Here is a 19,022-nt window from a genome sequence, read left to right as displayed (position 1 = left end):
AAAATATACTGAGAACACGAGCGTCAAGTCTGCGAGTCCGCTCGGGAAGCTGAAGGACCAATACCTGTAAATCCATGAGTTCGCAGGAGGGTGAAAATGGCCTGTTCTGGGATTAGAGGTGTGTGTGTGAGTGGGAGGGAGGGAGGAAAGGGGCTTGTACTGCTCTTGTTGTTTTGGTGCTTGCTTGCTTTGTTCTGTTTTGTTGTTCTGCTGAACATCGTGGGCATGCTGTGTTGGCGGTGTGGTGACACTCGTGGGCTGTCCCCAGTACATCCTTGGGTGTGTTAGTTGTTAACACAAACAACGCATTTCACTGTATACTTCGATGTACATGCGATAAATCAATGAATCTGAATCCTGAAATAATAACGACGGGACGTAAGAGGCTGTGGATGTTGGAATCTGGAGCCAAAAGCAAGCGGCTGGGAGGAAATCAGTCAGGCAGTGTCTGGAGGGGTAAAATCACCAAAGCCAATGATACAGAGAAACAACACTCTGTACCAGAGGGTCTGGGCTCGAAACGTCGACTAACTATTTATTTCCATAGATGTTGCCTGCCCTACTGAGTTCCTCTAGCATTCTGTGTGCGTTGCGTGGGATCTGCCGCAGCCTCCTTGTGTTTCCACTGGGCGGAGAACAGGTTGAAAGGTAAACAAGATGCTGGAAATCCAGAGTAACACACACTCAATGCATGAGGAACTCAGCAGGTCAGAAAGCGTTCATGGAAAGGAATAAAATATCGACGCCTCGGGCCGAGACCCTGCGCCAGGACAGGGTTGAAAGGTCACGTCGAAGATGGCAGCTTCTGAATACGGCCTATCCCCGCGTTAGTCCAGCCCGAACAGGGGCCCGCCGTGACGCGCCGGCTGATTGGACCTGGTCCACCGCTGTTTACGCCCTTCTCCAATGGCAGGCGGCCGCACGGGGTCAAGGGAGGCGGGGCGAGTGCGCGCGCAGCGGCAGGGCCTGACCAGGTGAAGCGCGAGTGCGAAGACACGGAGAGCTACAGCGGCGGCGGAGCGCGACTGGCGCGCTGCACCGACTACCCACGCCGGTGTACCTCAAGGTTGGCGGATAGTGGAGAGAGGGCGAGCGAGCGCGGGCTCGGGAAGTGGTCACCGTCGCCATCCTTGTCCCCTCCCCCTCGCAGAGCCACGCCGCGCTCAATGCTTCGCTGCAGCCCGGGGGTAAGCGCCCGGCGGGTGGGGGAACCGCGGCGCCGGCCGGCGGGCGGGAGGGGGAGGGGGAGGGGGAGGGGGAGGGTTGGCGGGAGCCCGACCGCGCGCCACCGATCGCCATTCAGCGGCGCCGGGCCGCGCACGTTGCTGAAGTAAATCTTCGCCTCCCTCCAAAAAGATAGCGCGATCGATTTTATGTTTCGGGCTTGCATGGCGAGCCCCCGGGGGTGGGGGGGGGTCGTCATTTCCAGATGTGTTAAGTTTTGTTTTCCTTCAGGCCGGTGTGGGGGGGGGGGCGGGGCGCGGTGGCGTGGCTTGGTCTCCCTGACTGGGCCAAGGCCAAGGTCGGCCGGGGCCTAGCGGCTCGGGCTGGTTACAGGAGGGGAGGGGTGCTAATCGTGGGAAGTGCCGCCTCTACCCTCCGTTTTCCCACCACAGGGACGGGGCAAGTCACGGAACAACGCCGGGGTGGGGGCAGGGGAGAGATGGAGCTGGAGAAGTGAGATTATTTGGGAAAGAGGTTCCCAGTATGGGGAGGGGAGGTAGGTGGAGATTCCCCCCGAGGTCCTACTGAGGAGGAGGGACCACTTAGGCTTGGTTTGAGGGGAGGGTGGGAGGAGGGAAAGTGAATGGCAGTCCCGAACTTCAGTTTGGGAGTATGGATGTGCTGCAGTTGACTCCAACTTGAATTTTGGGAAGCCAGCGGTGTAGGCTTCTGCTTTAGGTGGGGGTTGTTGAGTTCTTATTTTGTGGGAGGGGGTTTATAACTCACCTCGGCCTATTTTGGGAAGGGAAGTCCAATTTTTGAGGAATTATCTGACTTATGGAATAGATAGGCAGGAGCAGTAGATGTATATTTTGAAAAACTTGATAAGGTTTCACACAGTAAGGGTAGTTTTCATGGGGCTGGGGTTAATAGTCATGGTGTGGGGGTGAGGGGAGAAATACTAAGGCCTATGGGGATCTGGAACACTCTACCTGAAAGGGAATGAAGCACCATGGTATTGAAGCAGTACCTGCAGACTATGATTTTAATACACTCAGACCCTGCTTAGTACTGATACTCAGACACTGAGGATGGGTTTTTCAGAGGTGGAGCGCTACGTAAATCAATGCTGTGCGAGGTCATATAACATTATGTAAATTGATATGTGTGTCTGATTTTTTAAAAAAAGTCAAGCCCGAGTTATGATTTATTATTTTATGTATACATAGTAATTCATGGAGTAACTAGGGCTAACCTGTACATCAGTGGTGGGAAACAGGTGGTGCTTACATCGTAGTGGAGGGACCGGGCTGTGGGTCCTCCTCTAACTTTGGCGGCTTCGTCAAGTAGACGTCGAGATTTGATGGCCTTTTCTTAAGTTTCCTCTCATGAAGCAGTTCTTGATAGCAGAATATCATGTCACGAACACCTGTTTGCCTTATTGATTCGCTCCCAGTCAGGGTTATTAGTGATGAACTGGTCCATGATTTGTGTGATCGTGGTCATGCTAGTGCTGAGGAATTTTGTGGTAAGGTTTCTTGCTGATGTTTCCTCTTTTCCATCCGTGTCTTCAGATTCACCCAGGATGTGTTGCCCTGACAGTACCCGAAGCTCTTCGTTATTAAGGCTCTCAATATGAGAATGCAGTAACTCTTCAACTTCGTCATCATTAATATTCTCTAATCCCTCTTTATTGACCAGTTCAACAATGTTTTGGTTGATTGGTTCTGCTTGAAATCCTGGGATATCGTTGCAAGCTTCTTCCACACTCGGTTCATGCAGTTCGAAGTTTCTTCATCCCAGACTACTCTGATGCTGTCTACAGCTTTCATGATATAGTTTTTCTGAAATTGCCTAATGGATTGTTTGCCTTGGCCTTTTATTTCCTTGAATGTGCAGTGAAGGTAGAAGGCTTTAAAATTCGATATTACTCCTTGATCCATTGGTTGGAGTAATGAAGTGGTGTTGGGTGGAAGGTAAACCACATCTACAGGAATGCAGGTCTGAAGCGTGTCGAGATTCTCAGGATGGCCTGGGGCATTATCAAGCCCCATCACTGCTTTAGATTCGAAGTCATGCTCCTCAATACCGCTTCAGTACTGGACAAAAATGTGAAACAAACTAATTTTGGAAAACATCAGTGGTCACCCAGGCTTTCTTGTTTGATTTCCAAATCACTGGTAAACCTGAATTTAAAATGTCATTCATTGCTCTTGGTGTTTCAGAATAATACACAATGAAAAGCCTTAGTTGCCTTTAGCATTGCCTATTAGCAAAAGAGTTAACTAGTCCTTTGCAGCCTGAACCTAGATGCATGTTTCTCTTCTTGGGAGTAGAAAGTACAAGAAGGCATTCTTTCCCAAAGTAGGCCCGTTTCATCCACATTGAAGACAAGCCTGGGAGGATAATTGTCCTTTATGATTATGGCCATCGGTGTTGCAGGAAAATCCTGGGCTGCCTTGCTGTCTGCGCTAGCTGCTTCATCAGAGATAGGTATGCTACGGAGAGTAATCTGTGAAACCAACCTCTGCTGGCAGTGGTTGGTTTCTTGAATATGATTGAAGATGCTTTTTGTCTTTTCCATTATTATCAGCTGGCTTGGGGCATGTTTCATTGTGTTTGATCATCCACCCATATATTTATTTTCCTTTATTTTCCAAGCAAATGACGTTTGTTGATGGTAACTTTGAGGTTGTTGTTGCAGAAGCTTTAATCTTGTCAGCATTTTTTATAATTGTTCTGATCGTTGATGTACCCAATTTCAAAGTGGACCATCATCAACCTGATGCTCACCAGCTTCCAAATGCTGTATCACTTGTAGTTTCACATTGATGCTAATGCTTTTCCTAGACATCTTAGATGTACTACCCTCACTGGAAGTTGCAGGCCACTTTCCAGACATCATGGGTGGAAAAGTAGAATAAATTGGTTAGGGAGCAAGAACATGAATTAATAAGTGATCGGCTGTGAGTGGCTCAGAGCTCACTGGCTGATCGAATGTTTAATGGCAACTGGTCATGAGAAATCCTAAGTTGTTTTGGATGAATTTTTGTCATTTTTAAAAATTTCCAAAGAGAATTGAATAACCGTGTTGTAACAAATCAGCACACTCTGCGGGGTAGCGTTATGCTGGGTCTGAGTGTACTGGAAGATGGGATTAGGCTGAGTCATAGTTTTCACTGGCGCAGATACAGATGGCTGATTGCAGTCAAAACTTGAAGCACTCAATCTGGTAATGCCAGTCTGTGTACAATAGTAGTTAAACCACATCTTTTGCACTTTACTAGCAGAAAATATTAGAGGAAAAACATCTTGCATTCTTTCTGTCCCCCACCCCAATTTTCTCTCATCCCAATGCCCCCCTACTTGTTTCTCCTCTCCCACCCCGTTAATCTGCTTTTCACTCGCACATTCTTCCTTCCAGTTCCACTGTCCATTTGCATCCTTTTGTTCAATGATCCACTGTTCTTTTCTATCAGATTACATTGCCTGGATTTACCCATCACCCAGCCACTCTTGTTCCACCTCACCATTGGCTGTCTCTTTCCAGTCCCAAAGAAAGGTCTCCACCCAAAACGTCTAGTGAGTGCAGAGAAGATTTGATAAAATGCATTACTATTGTCACATGTACTGAGATACAATGGAAAAATTTTGTTTTGCATGCTTCCATCAGTGCATTGAGGTAGTACAAGATAAAAACAATAACAAAATGCAAAATAAAGATGTGCAGCAGACAATAAGATGCAAGCCGTAATGAGGTAGATTGTGAGTTTGAGTCCATTTTATTGTACTAGAAGGGTACGTACTTGCAGGTTTTTATATCTTCCTAATTGGGCAAAGAGAAGAGGATGTCCAGGATGGATGAGGTCTTTAATTATGTTGGCTTCTTTACCAAGGTAGCGAAAAATGCGGATAGTCCACAGAGGTCAGGCTGTTTTGGTCAGGCATGCCAAACTGTGTCTGCAACTGTTGGTTCTTGCAGTCATGTGTAGAGCACTTGCCAGATCAAGCCATGACACATCTGGAAAGGATGCTTTCTGTTGGTAATCCAGAGCAATTGATTGAGATATTAGAAGGTTGTTGAGGCACTGAAAGTGATGGGTCAGGTACTTGCTGTCTGACATTCACCACATTTGATTTATATATCTTGTATCTTATATACACTACTTGTAAGAACTGTGACCAGCACAAGTGCAAGTTCAAAGTCTGGATTGGGTTGTGTAGTTTTTTTTCACTGGTCTGGATAAGATGGGTTGATGGGTCTTCTGTGTTACAGATTTTACATGATGTAACCATCTCTCTGGAAGCTCTTTCACCTGGAGGAGTGTAGTAGTTCATGAAGGAAGTTGGGAATTGGCAGTTAATACTTGTATTATTGCCAGCTGAATCACTGTTTAGCACTAATGCTTTTCTTTGAATTAGGAGCCCTGGAAATATTTTATTCACCAACTTCGTTGTGCCTTTTCTGTGATCAAGTCCTCAGCATGGAAAGTGATTTGAATGTGCATTTTCTGCCTTGATGAAAAATGATGCTTATTTAAGATTCAAAAAACTTTATTGTCATTCTAACCATACATCAGCTCTGCAGGACAGACAGCATATGCTTGACAATTGGCCATATTCTGATGTGCTGGGTACACTTTGTTTAGTTCTTTTGTTTTCTAACCCTACCATATTTTCTCAGTTTGTTGCTATCTAATTGATTGAGTTTGGTGGTGGTTATTCTAAATAAAAGTAATTCCTTTTGCAGAAGCACTTGATACATAGTATTTATTTCTGAATATTAGTGTTAGCTCATGTGGATGTGGAGAGGAATCAGTTTTCATTTTAGAAAACCAGATTTTGTTTTCCAGTAGTTACTGTTTCAGAAAATTTCATTGGTTCAAAGTTACTTCTGAAATACTGTGATCATGGAGAGTTTAAAAAGATGCAAGTTTTTTTTCTTGATGTTTCATAGAAATACTACCTAACAATATATGACACTATTCCTCAATGTCTTTAGGACAAGTGAGGCAAGTTTAGAGTAAATGCAGAAAATACTGGAAACTTTCAAGATCAGTGGAAATGTTAAAGGTTTGAAGCAAAGGAATTGCAGATATTTAAGGAAACTTATGAGGTTGTGGACTAGGTATTTGCAGGTGAGGTTGGGAATGAGGGGGCAATAGTAATTGGATGCACACGTGACCAAAATCCTTCACACTGCATCTCACCTGGACTTCATTTTACACTTGACAGATGAGTTTAGGTGGTGATTATTCAATGATCAATGTTGTTTAATTTTGATAGTCACACATTTGTCCACAGATGTTTCAGCAGGAGAGAGATCAGTTGTTGAAGGACTTGCTGATGAGGATATGATTGGGCTGTTCTGGGCAAACCAACAACATTGCTATGTCAGTTTATAAGTAAGCAGATTCACTCAAAACCAATGGTTGGTGGAAATAATTAATAACCTCTTCCACAACTTCATAGCCTTTAATATTTCACACTTCCTAAAGAACAGCACTTATGTGAAAAAGGTTATCAATTATGGATCAAATGTGTACAAAATAAAACTGAATCTTGGAGAATTACACTCTTATTTTGAAAAAAGGACTTGGCAAGTTTAGAATACGGTATTTAGACAAAAGCCAGAATCAGGATCAGGTTTACTGTCGCTGAAGTTTATCTTGAAATGTAGTAGTTTTGCAGTTGCAGTATTGTGCAATATAAAAAGTTAATGTAATTTACAAATAAACTGTAAAAGAATGTGAGGTAGTGTTCACGTGCCATTCAGAAGTCATGATGGAGGGAAAGAAGCTGTTCATAAAACATTGTGTGTGGCTCTTCAGACTCCTTTACCTCTGGTAGTGATGAGAATAGGGCATGCCTTGGGAGGCGGTGAGGATTCTCAGTGATGGATGCTGTCTTGGGCCATTGCCTTTAAAGATGTTCTCTGGTGGAGAAGTTGTGTCTGTAATGGAATTGGCTGAGTCCACAACTCTGCAGCTTCTTGATCCTGAGCATTGGAGCATCTGTGCCAGACAGTGATACAACCAGTCAGGGTGCTTTCCAGCCTACATCTAGAAATTTGCTAGTCTTTAGTTAACATACCAAATCTCCTTAAATTTCTAATGATGTGAAGCCACTGTCCTGTTTTTCATGATTGTATCAACGTGTTGGGCCAGCACAAAACTTGGTGCTGATGCTCTGAAACCTGCAACTGCTCACCCTTTCTATTGCTGATTACTCCATAAGGACAGGCGTGTGACTTCTGCTTCCTATAGTCCACAATCAACTCCTGAGTCGCATTGAGGTTGAGAGAGAGTTAGGTGTATTTCTGTGTACTGGGGATTAAGGGTTATGGGGAAACGGCAGGTATGTGGAGCTGAGTGCTTGGTCAAATCTCCTGTTCTGGTGGTACGCAAATCGCAGCAGGTCTAGGTCATTTTTCAGGGAGGAGTAAATTGTAGCCATATCCAACCTCAAAGGAGTTCATCACAGTAGATGAGATTGCTACTGAGCAACTAGTGGTTGAGGTAGCTCATCCGGCTCTTCTTGGGCACTGGAATATTTGACAGCCTTTTGAAGCAGGTGGGAACTCTTGACTGCAGCAGGAAGAGACTCAAGATGTCCTTGAACTCTCCAGCCAGGTGGCACAGGCTTCAGTACCCTATCAGGTACACCACTGAGACCGTGCAAGGGTTCACCCTCTTGAAGGATGTCCTGATGCTAGTCTCTGAGACATGAGACATAGGTCATAGGGTCACCATATGCAGTGGGGATTCACACTGCCTTTTATGGTTGGTTTTTGCATTATAGAAAGTAATGGCAGCTGTTGTGCATCGAATGTCTCTCTAACTTCACTGAATTGACTTAAATGACACTTTGGTGTGAAATTGATTGGTGGAGAAATGCAGAAAGAGTCAGCTGGCGAACAGGTGCTTTGGCCCAACTCATCCATGCTGATTAAGATGTCTTTCTGAGCTAATTCCATTTGCCTGAATTCAGCATGTATCCCTTTAAAACTTTTCTATTTATCTATCTGTCCAAATGTCTTTCGGATATTGTGCTTGTACATCACTCTGCCATTTTGTCCATCACCTTCTGTTTGAAAGTTGTCACTAGGGCATCTTTCAAATCTTTCCCTTCTCACCTCAGATCTATGTTCTCTAATCAGAACATGGGCTAACATTATCTACACCCTTTGTAATATATCTCTAGAGGAAAAAATCATCAGTTTGCCATACATTTAGTGAAAAGTAGATTTAGAAGTACTAAACAAATGATATATAGTGCTGAACTATAGCCAAGTTAGTCTAAATATTTTAAGACTATTGTATGATTTCAGTCAGTTAACATTTTAGGACCTGTGATCTGAAATGCACATAGTTTACGTTCCTTTTAACATCTTTGATAGCAAGTTATATGTTGGCTTACCTACAGATTGGATGTTGGTTTAAGTAAACATTTTTCTAGTTCACATGAGTTAATCTGAATTCAGTCTTGTGCCATGTGATAAAGGGTTAAAAAATTAAATAAGTGACATGTAGTTCCTTTCCATTACCCTAAAAGACAGGAATGAATTTGCATCTTGAGGCTAGGTTGAGATGCTAGCCAATACTAGGATCCATAACGTTCTCCTTTGGTCGGCATCAACCACAAATGTTACATCGTAGCTGTCTGTCGCAAACCAGGGCAGTATGATATGCAGAGCAAGCTGTTGGCTGTGCAGCAGGGTCCCCCTTTCCATGCAGCTGATGAATCCAAAGGAATGGCAGAGGCCAATACAGTTTGGCACCAGCAGCATTGCAGGGGTTGTCAGTCGGTGTTGAATTCAACGTGGGATTGCCTTAGGGACTCCAGTTCCGCATTTTCCTCAGGGTTTACTCCTTGAAGCCTTCTCCAGGAGCAGGTATAGCCAGGAGGCAGCGGTGGTTTAAAATCACTTTTCCTTCTCCTAGATGAGCTGCCAACCAGGCTGATGAGCCCTATCTGAAAGAAGCGAATATAACCTGTCTTTTGTTCAGTTGTCCTCACCTACCACCCCACCAGCCTCCGGTCCAACATATTATTCTTCGTAACTTCCGCCACCTCCAACGGGATCCCACCACTAAGCACACCTTTCCCTCCCCCCCCCCCGCATTCCGCAGGGATCGCTCCCTACGCAACTCCCTTGTCCATTCGTCCCCCCCATCCCTCCCCACTGATCTCCCTCCTGGCACTTATCCGTGTAAGCGGAACAAGTGCTACACATGCCCTTACACTTCCTCCCTTACCACCATTCAGGGCCCCAAACAGTCCTTCCAGGTGAGGCAACACTTCACCTGTGAGTCGACTGGGGTGATATACTGCGTCCGGTGCTCCCGATGTGGCCTTTTATATATTGGCGAGACGCGACGCAGACTGGGAGACCGCTTTGCTGAACATCTACGCTCTGTCCACCAGAGAAAGCAGGATCTCCCAGTGGCCACACATTTTAATTCCACATCCCATTCCCATTCTGACATGTCTATCCACGGCCTCCTCTACTGTAAAGATGAAGCCACACTCAGGTTGGAGGAACAACACCTTATATTCCGTCTGGGTAGCCTCCAACCTGATGGCATGAACATCGACTTCTCTAACTTCCGCTAAGGCCCCACCTCCCCCTCGTACCCCATCTGTTACTTATTTTTATGCACACTTTCTTTCTCTCACTCTCCTTTTTCTCCCTCTGTCCCTCTGAATATACCTCTTGCTCATCCTCTGGGTCCCCCCCCCCCCGGGTCTTTCTTCCTGGACCTCCTGTCCCATAATCCTCCCGTATCCCCTTTTGCCTATCACCTGTCCAGCTCTCGGCTCTATCCCTCCCCCTCCTGTCTTCTCCTATCATTTTGGATCTCCCCCTCCCCCTCCAACTTTCAAATCCCTTACTCACTCTTCCTTCAGTTAGTCCTGACGAAGGGGCTCGGCCTGAAACGTCGACTGCACCTCTTCCTACAGATGCTGCCTGGCCTGCTGCGTTCACCAGCAACTTTGATGTGTGTTGCTTGAATTTCCAGCATCTGCAGAATTCCTCTTGTTTGCGTTTAAATTCACTACTGCGAAGCCTCTTCCGGTGATGCCTACACCGAAGAAGTTTAGATCCTCTCTTCGACGGGAGTTCAGTGAAACCATCTCTCACTGCTCCCCATCTGTAATTTCTTCTGCTCTTCAACTTTTCGACCACACTTTGACTCAGACTCGCTATCACAGCCATATATCCTTTCTTGGAACGTGCCTCCGTTGCCAACTTACTCCAGTTGGCTTTAGGATTCGTTTCCAAGCCTCTCAATTTGGACCTTCTGAGGATCCAAGGTACTCACATTTTATTGACTCTGCCTCTCGCCGCTTCTCCCATCAAGCTCTGAAGGCAACTCTCTCCGCCATGAGGAGGTACTTGGTGTCCCTATCCCAGACCCTTCCACACCTTCGGGACACTTTCTTCGCCGTCTGTAATGGTCCTACCCATTATTTCATCCTCCGTCGGATTCACGCCTGCAATCGCCGTTTTTTTGACTTTGTCATGTTAGGCAAAGATCGCAAGATCCTACATCTACGGACTCCAGAGCCTGCTGGCCCTGAAACTAGCAGGCATGAACTTCAGATCGCCTCTGCCATTGATCTCGCCGGCTCCAACACCTCAGGGCATATTCAAAACCCGGAGTCCAGCAACGACCATGGACACCTTCACAGCGATTGCGCAACCACCAGCTGTGACGCCAGCCTTGAACTCCAGGCCAGGTCTTTATGTACTGCTATTGTGACTCCCGTCTCCCCTTCCCCCACCAATACTCTGCAATCCCGTCTCCTTCAGATCCCACCGTCAGCTCCTGGGTACTCAGAGGCTCCATCTTCCTCTCAACCCAACCCTCCCCTCTCCATTGACACCCCCAGCCTCCCCCCTCCCGCCTCTGATCCCAGCTCTCAGGATTCCAGCCTTGAGCTCCAGGCCAGGTCTTTATGTGCTGCTGTTGTGACTCCCGTCTCCCCTTCCCCCACCACTACTCCGCAGCCCCGTCTTCCTCAGATCCCACCGTCAGCTCCTGGGCCCTCGGAGGCTCCATCTTCCTCTCACCCCAACCCTCCCTTCTCCATTGATACACCCAGCCTCCCCCCTCCCCCCTCTGATCCCAGCTCTCATCCGTGCCGGGTCTTTACCATCCCCTCCGACCTTCAACTGTCGGAGGCAGAACGCTCTGTTCTCAGTAAGGGCCTCACGTTTGTCCCCCTTCGCCCACACCTCAGCGAGTTCCGTGTTCGCCATGATGCGGAACTTTTCTTCCGCCGTCTCCGAGCCTACTTCTTCGGCAAGAACTCTTCCACCCCCACCGATGACCCCTTCTCCTGTCTTCAACCCTCCTCTTCTTCATGGACACCCCGCTGTGGTCTTCTGCCTGCTCTGGATCTCTTTATCGCTAATTGCCGACGGGACATCAACCGTCTAGACTTCACCGCACCTTGTCCCCATTCCAACCTCACTCCTTCGGAACGCTCTGCTCTCCACTCCCACCGCACTAATCCTAACCTTATTATTAAACCCGCCGATAAGGGGGGTGCTGTTGTAGTCTGGCGTACTGACCTCTACCTTGCCGAGGCACAGCAACAACTCGCGGATACCTCCTCTTATTTACCCCTCGATCGTGACCCCTCTGAGGAGCACCAGGCCATTGTCTCCCACACCATCACCGACTTTATCCGCTAAGGGGATCTCCCATCCACTGCTACCAACCTTATAGTTCCCACACCCCGCACTTCCCGTTTCTACCTCCTACCCAAGATCCAAAAACCTGCCTGTCCTGGCCGACCTATTGTCTCAGCTTGCTCCTGCCCCACCGAACTCGTTTCTGCATACCTCGACACGGTCTTATCACCCCCTTGTTCAATCCCTTCCGACCTATGTTTGTGACACTTCTCACGCTCTTAAACTTTCCGATGATTTTAAGTTCCCTGGCCCCCACTGCTTTATTTTCACCATGGATGTCCAGTCCTTATATACTTCCATCCCCCATCAGGGAGGTCTCAAAGCTCTACGCTTCTTTTTGGATTCCAGACCTAATCAGTTCCTCTCTACCACCACTCTGCTCCGTCTAGCGGAATTAGTCCTTACTCTTAATAATTTCTCCTTTGGCTCCTCCCACTTCCTCCAAACTAAAGGTGTAGCTATGGGCACCCGTATGGGTCCTAGCTATGCCTGCCTTTTTGTTGGGTTTGTGGAACAATCTATGTTCTGTGCTTATTCTGGTATCTGTCCCCCACTTTTCCTTCGCTACATTGACAACTGCATTGGCGCTGCTTCCTGCACGCATGCAGAACTCGTTGACTTTATTAACTTTGCCTCCAACTTTCACCCTGCCCTCAAGTTTACCTGGTCCATTTCCGACACCTCCCTCCCCTTTCTAGATCTTTCTGTCTCTGTCTCTGGAGACAGCTTATCCACTGATGTCTACTATAAGCCTACTGACTCTCACAGCTATCTGGACTATTCCTCTTCTCACCCTGTCTCTTGCAAAAAAACGCCATCCCCTTCTCGCAATTCCTCCGTCTCCGCTGCATCTGATCTCAGGATGAGACTTTTCATTCTAGGACGAGGGAGATGTCTTCCTTTTTTAAAGAAAGGGGCTTCCCTTCCTCCACTATCAACTCTGCTCTTAAACGCATCTCCCCCATTTCACGTACATCTGCTCTCACTCCATCCTCCAGCCACCCCACTAGGAATAGGGTTCCCCAGTCCTCACCTACCACCCCACCAGCCTCCGGGGTCCAACATATTATTCTCCGTAACTTCCGCCACCTCCAACGGGATCCCACCACTAAGCACATCTTTCCCTCACCCCCACCCTGCATTCCGCAAGGATCGCTCCCTACGCAACTCCCTTGTCCATTCGTCCCCCCCATCCCTCCCCACTGATCTCCCTCCTGGCACTTATCCGTGTAAGCGGAACAAGTGCTACACATGCCCTTACACTTCCTCCGTTACCACCATTCAGGGCCCCAAACAGTCCTTCCAGGTGAGGCATCACTTCACCTGTGAGTCGACTGGGGTGATATACTGCGTCCGGTGCTCTCGATGTGGCCTTTTATATATTGGTGAGACCCGACGCAGACTGGGAGACCGCTTTGCTGAACATCTACGCTCTGTCCGCCAGAGAAAGCAGGATCTCCCAGTGGCCACACATTTTAATTCCACATCCCATTCCCATTCTGACATGTCTATCCACGGCCTCCTCTACTGTAAAGATGAAGCCACACTCAGGTTGGAGGAACAACACCTTATATTCCGTCTGGGTAGCCTCCAACCTGATGGCATGAACATTGACTTCTCTAACTTCCGCTAGGCCCCACCTCCCCCTCGTACCCCATCTGTTACTCATTTTTATGCACACATTCTTTCTCTCACTCTCCTTTTTCTCCCTCTGTCCCTCTGAATATACCTCTTGCCCATCCTCTGGGTCACCCCCCCCCCCCGTCTTATTTCCCGGACCTCCTGTCCCATGATCCTCTCGTATCCCCTTTTGCCTAGCACCTGTCCAGCTCTCGGCTCTATCCCTCCCCCTCCTGTCTTCTCCTATCATTTTGCATCTCCCCCTCCCCCTCCAGCTTTCAAATCCCTTACTCACTCTTCCTTCAGTTAGTCCTGACGAAGGGTCTCGGCCTGAAACGTCGACTGCGCCTCTTCCTATAGATGCTGCTTGGCCTGCTGCGTTCACCAGCAACTTTGATGTGTGTTGCTTGAATTTCCAGCATCTGCAGAATTCCTGTTGTTTTCTTTCTCTCACTCTCCTTTTTCTCCCTCTATCCCTCTGAATATGCCTCTTGCCCATTCTCTGGGTCCCCCCCCCCCGGTCTTTCTTCCCGGACCTCCTGTCCCATGATCCTCTTGTATCCCCTTTTGCCTATCACCTGTCCAGCTCTCGGCTCTATCCCTCCCCCTCCTGTCTTCTATCATTTCGGATCTCCCCCTCCCCCTCCCCCTCCAACTTTCAAATCCCTTACACACTCTTCCTTCAGTTAGTCCTGACGAAGGGTCTCAGCCTGAAACGTCGACTGCACCTCTTCCTAGAGGTGCTGCCTGGCCTGCTGCGTTCACCAGCAACTTTGATGTGTGTTGCTTGAATTTCCAGCATCTGCAGAATTCCTGTTGTTTTTGTTCAGCAGGAGCGGTTCCACTGGGTTAATAACTAAGCCACACATGAAAGCCAAGATGCAAGCACTTAGCGTAATCTGGAAATCCTCTTCTTCATGTGAAGTGAAGATTCCAAATGAATTGGATGTTGAAGCTCCTTTAACACAACATGAAGAATTCATCATTCAACAGAGCTGGAATAGTGAGTGCATTGTGCTGCTTTGCAGTTCTTCCAGGTTTAACATGTATCTCCAGGTTTATAGTGATGACTAATCATGTATTTAAATAACTTTGTTAGTGGAATTATTTGGATATTTCTCAAGAATGTACTACATAATGTAAACAGTCTTCGCATTATTCATTCTGCTTCAGTAATAGTAAACATTGCAAGTTGCTATTGGCATTTGCAAACATGAGTAGATGCCAAGGAGCTGGTGCTTCCTATTTGCTCTGTAAAGCACTTGCAGGTGCTCTGGGTAGTGTAACTACAGCGGAATCTTTCTTGTATCATAGCTGATAACGTGGCATTTTATTTTATTTAGAAATGAGTAGAACAGGCTCTTTCCAGCCCAATGAGCCCACCATCCAGCAACCTACCTGCTTTACCCTAGCCTAAGCAGAAGGCAATTTACAGTGACCTATTACTTACTAACCAGTATGCCATTGGAATGTGGGAGGAAACCAGAGCACCCAGAGGAAACACATACGCCCAGTGGTCGATGTACAAATTCCTTACAGACGGCATTGGAATTTTACTCCAAACTGCTGTCATGCTAACTTCTGCGCCACAGTGGCACCTTTTTAGGTGGCTATGTTTTTGCCAGCTGGTCATGCATCAGCACTGGATTTTGTGGTGAGTGGTCCCAGGATTGAATCCAGCCTGCTCCTGGCACACTTTCCAATCCATGTTGTGTTCAGCGTCGAGTTAACAACTAACACAGCCTCATAAAAAAACAGACAAAATGCTAAAGAAGTGCCGGGGTTGCAGCCCGATGTACCACAAGGCGTGGAGAAGAATGACAACAATATTCTGGGTATACTAGTGCACTGATGATTAGGTTACTGAGCTAGCAGTGAGATCAGGGCTATTAATCTAAAGACTTATTTGGATTTCACTATGGTAGTTGGGAAATTTAAATTGAAGGGATATATCTCGGGTTTTTACGAGGTTAGACTCAATACCAACATTCATTAATCTGGATGATTTTTTTTTTCCCAAAATTGCATCGGGTTCTTGATGTTCAAGGAATGCTGCCTTCCTTACCCAAGCTGGCCAGTGTGCAGACCCACCAGTTGTTTAGCAGGAATATTTGAAGCAGTAGAGGTGAAGAATTGAGTTGAATTGGTACTGTCAAGGCTAGAATGCAAGTACACTAATTGGGAAAGTAAATAAAATGTTCATGTTTATTTCAAGGTAAATTAAATGACTATAGGGCATAGTTGAAACCATATCTGGAGTATTGTTCTTCTCCATAGTAATCACATTTACCACTATTTCATTGGCAGTTTGTGTGCCTTTGTAATTCATGTGGTTCTCTAATACTGAATATGCTCAATATATCCACCAAGGATCTGTGTAGGCTAAGAATTCCAAAGATTCATGAACCTTTGCGAACAATTGATTACTTTTCTCTTAAATAGATAATCTTTTCATCAGCTGCGTAGTGGGAGAGCGTCCTACATTGGCAACATAGTTTCTCACCATATTGTACTGCCCTGGCTTGCATATCACATTGACAGCTGAGACACAACAGCCACGGTCGAACCTGACCAGTGGAGGGCCTCTCTCTTTTGAATCCATATCTCTAAATTCTAAATATCCCACATAGTCCATCTACCAGTATAATATCCCAATCATAGTCATAGTCAAACAACAGGAATTCTGCAGATGCTGGAAATTCAAGCAACACACATAAAAGTTGCTGCCTGGCCTGCTGCGTTCACCAGCAACTTTTATGTGTGTTGCATAGTCATAGTCATACTTTATTGATCCCGGGGGAAAATTGGTTTTCGTTACAGTTGCACCATAAATAATTAAATAGTAATAAAACCATAAATAGTTAGATAGTAATATGTAAATTATGCCAGGAAATAGGTCCAGGACCAGCCTATTGGCTCAGAGTGTCTGACCCTCCAAGGGAGGAGTTGTAAAGTTTGATGGCCACAGGTCAGAATGACCTCCTATGATGCTCTGTGTTGCATCTTGGTGGAACGAGTCTCTGGCTGAATGTACTCCTGTGCCCACCCAGTACATTATGTAGTGGATGGGAGACATTGTCCAAGATGGCATGCAACTTGGACAGCATCCTCTTTTCAGACACCACCGTCAGAGAGTCCAGTTCCATCCCCACAACATCACTGGCCTTACGAATGAGTTTGTTGATCCTGTTGGTGTCTGCTACCCTCAGCCTGCTGCCCCAGCACACAACAGCAAACATAATAGCACTGGCCACGACAGACTCGTAGAACATCCTCAGCATCGTCCGGCAGATGTTAAAGGACCTCAGTCTCCTCAGGAAATAGAGGAAATCATATGAGTTCTTGTGCAACAACCTTTTCTATAGTACTTTATCAATGATTTGTGGGAATCCAAATGCTGTACTGTACTGGTTTCCTTGTTTGCACACTTAAATTTTCAAAGAGCTCTAGCTGGTTTGTCAGTCACTTTTTCCTTCATAAATTCATATCAACTCTGTTAGGTTGTTTCATCATTTTCTGAATGCCATTACTGCCATTAAGGAGGTTGGAAAGGAGCTTAAAGGCTCACAACATCTTAGGCAGTTTTTTTCCACATATGCCATCAGATTTCTGAACGGACATGAGCACTACCTTGCTATTCCTCTTTTGCACTATCCTGTTTTATTGTAACTTGTAATTTGGTCTGCCTGCAGTGTGATGGTGCCAGAAAGCAACAAATCTCACAACTTGTGTCAGTGACAATTCTGATTCTAAATGCCCTATTATTTCCAATGACATTGACATAATCTGCTTATTTTCTGGTTCCAGCCTCTTTCATTCTTCTGGGTCATCTCTTGGATCCAGGGAATTTTATTAGATCACATCCATAGAGTTCCAACTGTGCAGTCAGAAACAGATCTTTTATTCTGCCATGTCCATGCTGACCATTGTTCTCATCCAGAGTAGTCTCATTTACAGGTTTCCCCTGCTATCCGAAGGTAGAGCGCTCCTATGAAACGGTTCGTAAGCTGGAATGTCGTAAAGTGAAGAAGCAATTACCATTTATTTATATGGGAAAAATTTTTGAGCGTTCCCAGACCCAAAAAATAACCTACAAAATCATGCCAAACTACACAACGGGGTGACCAGTTGGGGCACCCATTGAGAGAAGGGTAGTGCAGTCTGACCTGACCGGAATGAACATAAAATTTTCCTGAATACTATTGGTATCGCTTTGCTTTGGAAACTGAAGTAGAAAACCTCAGTTTATTGAAGAAGAATGATGCGTAGCAAAACAAATATAGCTGCTCCTCATTTAACGAAGGACACTTTTGATGGCATTATTTCTGGTTTATTTGCCACCCTTCTGGAGACATGCAGCCCTTTCATCCCCCGTCTCTTCACCTCTTCTGCTGTTTGTTGTTTGTCTTGCATGCCTCTCCTCCTCTGTCTCTTCTCTCATCTTTTTTTGTCCTGACCCTCTGATCCTGGAGTCGTGTGGCCCTGGCCTCATCTGACTCTGATCCTGGAGTCGTGTGGCCCTGGCCTCATCTGATTCTTGTTCTCTCCCTCTCCTTGCCGATTCCCGATGACGTTTGGCATCATCTCTTGACCATCATGTCCCCCTTCCCTTTCCACGTGGCATAATTAGGCTGACCTTTTTTTTTTACCCTAATGCTGGATAGAAGATATGAAGCAGTAACACCAAAGGATGCTGATTATTCTTGATGTGGTTTGCGCTCTCCTAAGTGGACGTGATATAGTCACCGCTGTCATTTGACTGCAGCAAAGGGTTTTATGGGTGTCTCGAAGTATGTCATTACAATAAGATTTAATTATCTCTTATTGATGGGTGGCAGTTAGATCTGTTCCAATCCTGCACATACTGATGGTGATCCCTCGAAATAGAGCTGCCCTGCCCTTTTGCTCCAGTAGGTGTCACTCCTGAGACTGGCCGTGTGCATGCGTTGGGCTGTCGCGTCTCGATTTCCATGATGGCTGATCCGGTCTCAGGTGAAAGCTAGCCTGTTTATTTTGGTGAATGAGCAATTTTATACGAATATATAACCTTGAACTTTGCCTGCATTCTGTAAGTTAGCGTATTTTAATTCGATTTAGCCAAAAAAAGTGCCGCTGTAATACACCGTTTGCGCTAATTGGAGGTCACAAACAGACAATATAATTTAGTAGGATATAGGTAACATATAAAACCTAAAATAACAGTAACGTATAGTAAAAGCAGAAATGATATGATAAGTACACAGCCTATATAAAGTAGAAATACTTCTCTGCAGCACTGTCTAGCGCAGCAAGAATCTCGCGGAAGCGCTCTTGGCAGAAACACTCTCTCCAGTAACCTTTAAGCTATGAAGCTGCCAAATCATACCAAATAACACATAAAAATACACAGTCTATATAAAGTAGAAATGTACAGTGTAGTTTCACTTACTGGAATCGGGAAGACGCCAATAAATTGTAGTTTTGTCACAGTTACACCCTTGCTTATATGAATAACCACCTGATGCAATCAGTAATCGCCTCTGATCTGGGCCGA

At 46.1% G+C, this 19,022-nt stretch overlaps 1 protein-coding gene across 6 annotated transcripts in view; it reads left to right on the top strand.

Annotated features, from left to right (window-relative positions):
- The first annotated feature begins 950 nt into the window (after window positions 1-950).
- The window catches only part of dicer1 (dicer 1, ribonuclease type III), a 177,709-nt gene continuing 159,637 nt past the window's right edge, over window positions 951-19,022 (top strand). The window contains exons 1-2 of one of the 6 annotated variants that reach the window (XM_063045302.1): window positions 967-1,187; window positions 14,323-14,492. The gene's annotated coding sequence lies outside the window, so the exon portion shown is untranslated. Of the gene's footprint in view, window positions 1,188-14,322; window positions 14,493-19,022 lie in introns of all 6 variants that reach the window. The other 5 variants (XM_063045314.1, XM_063045322.1, XM_063045309.1 and 2 more) reach the window with 5 other exon arrangements.

Source organism: Mobula hypostoma, chromosome 1 (genome assembly GCF_963921235.1).
Source record: "Mobula hypostoma chromosome 1, sMobHyp1.1, whole genome shotgun sequence".
Lineage (NCBI taxonomy): Eukaryota > Metazoa > Chordata > Chondrichthyes > Myliobatiformes > Myliobatidae > Mobula > Mobula hypostoma.
Note: the sequence above shows the minus strand (reverse complement) of the source record. Positions and strands in the feature narration are given on the sequence as shown.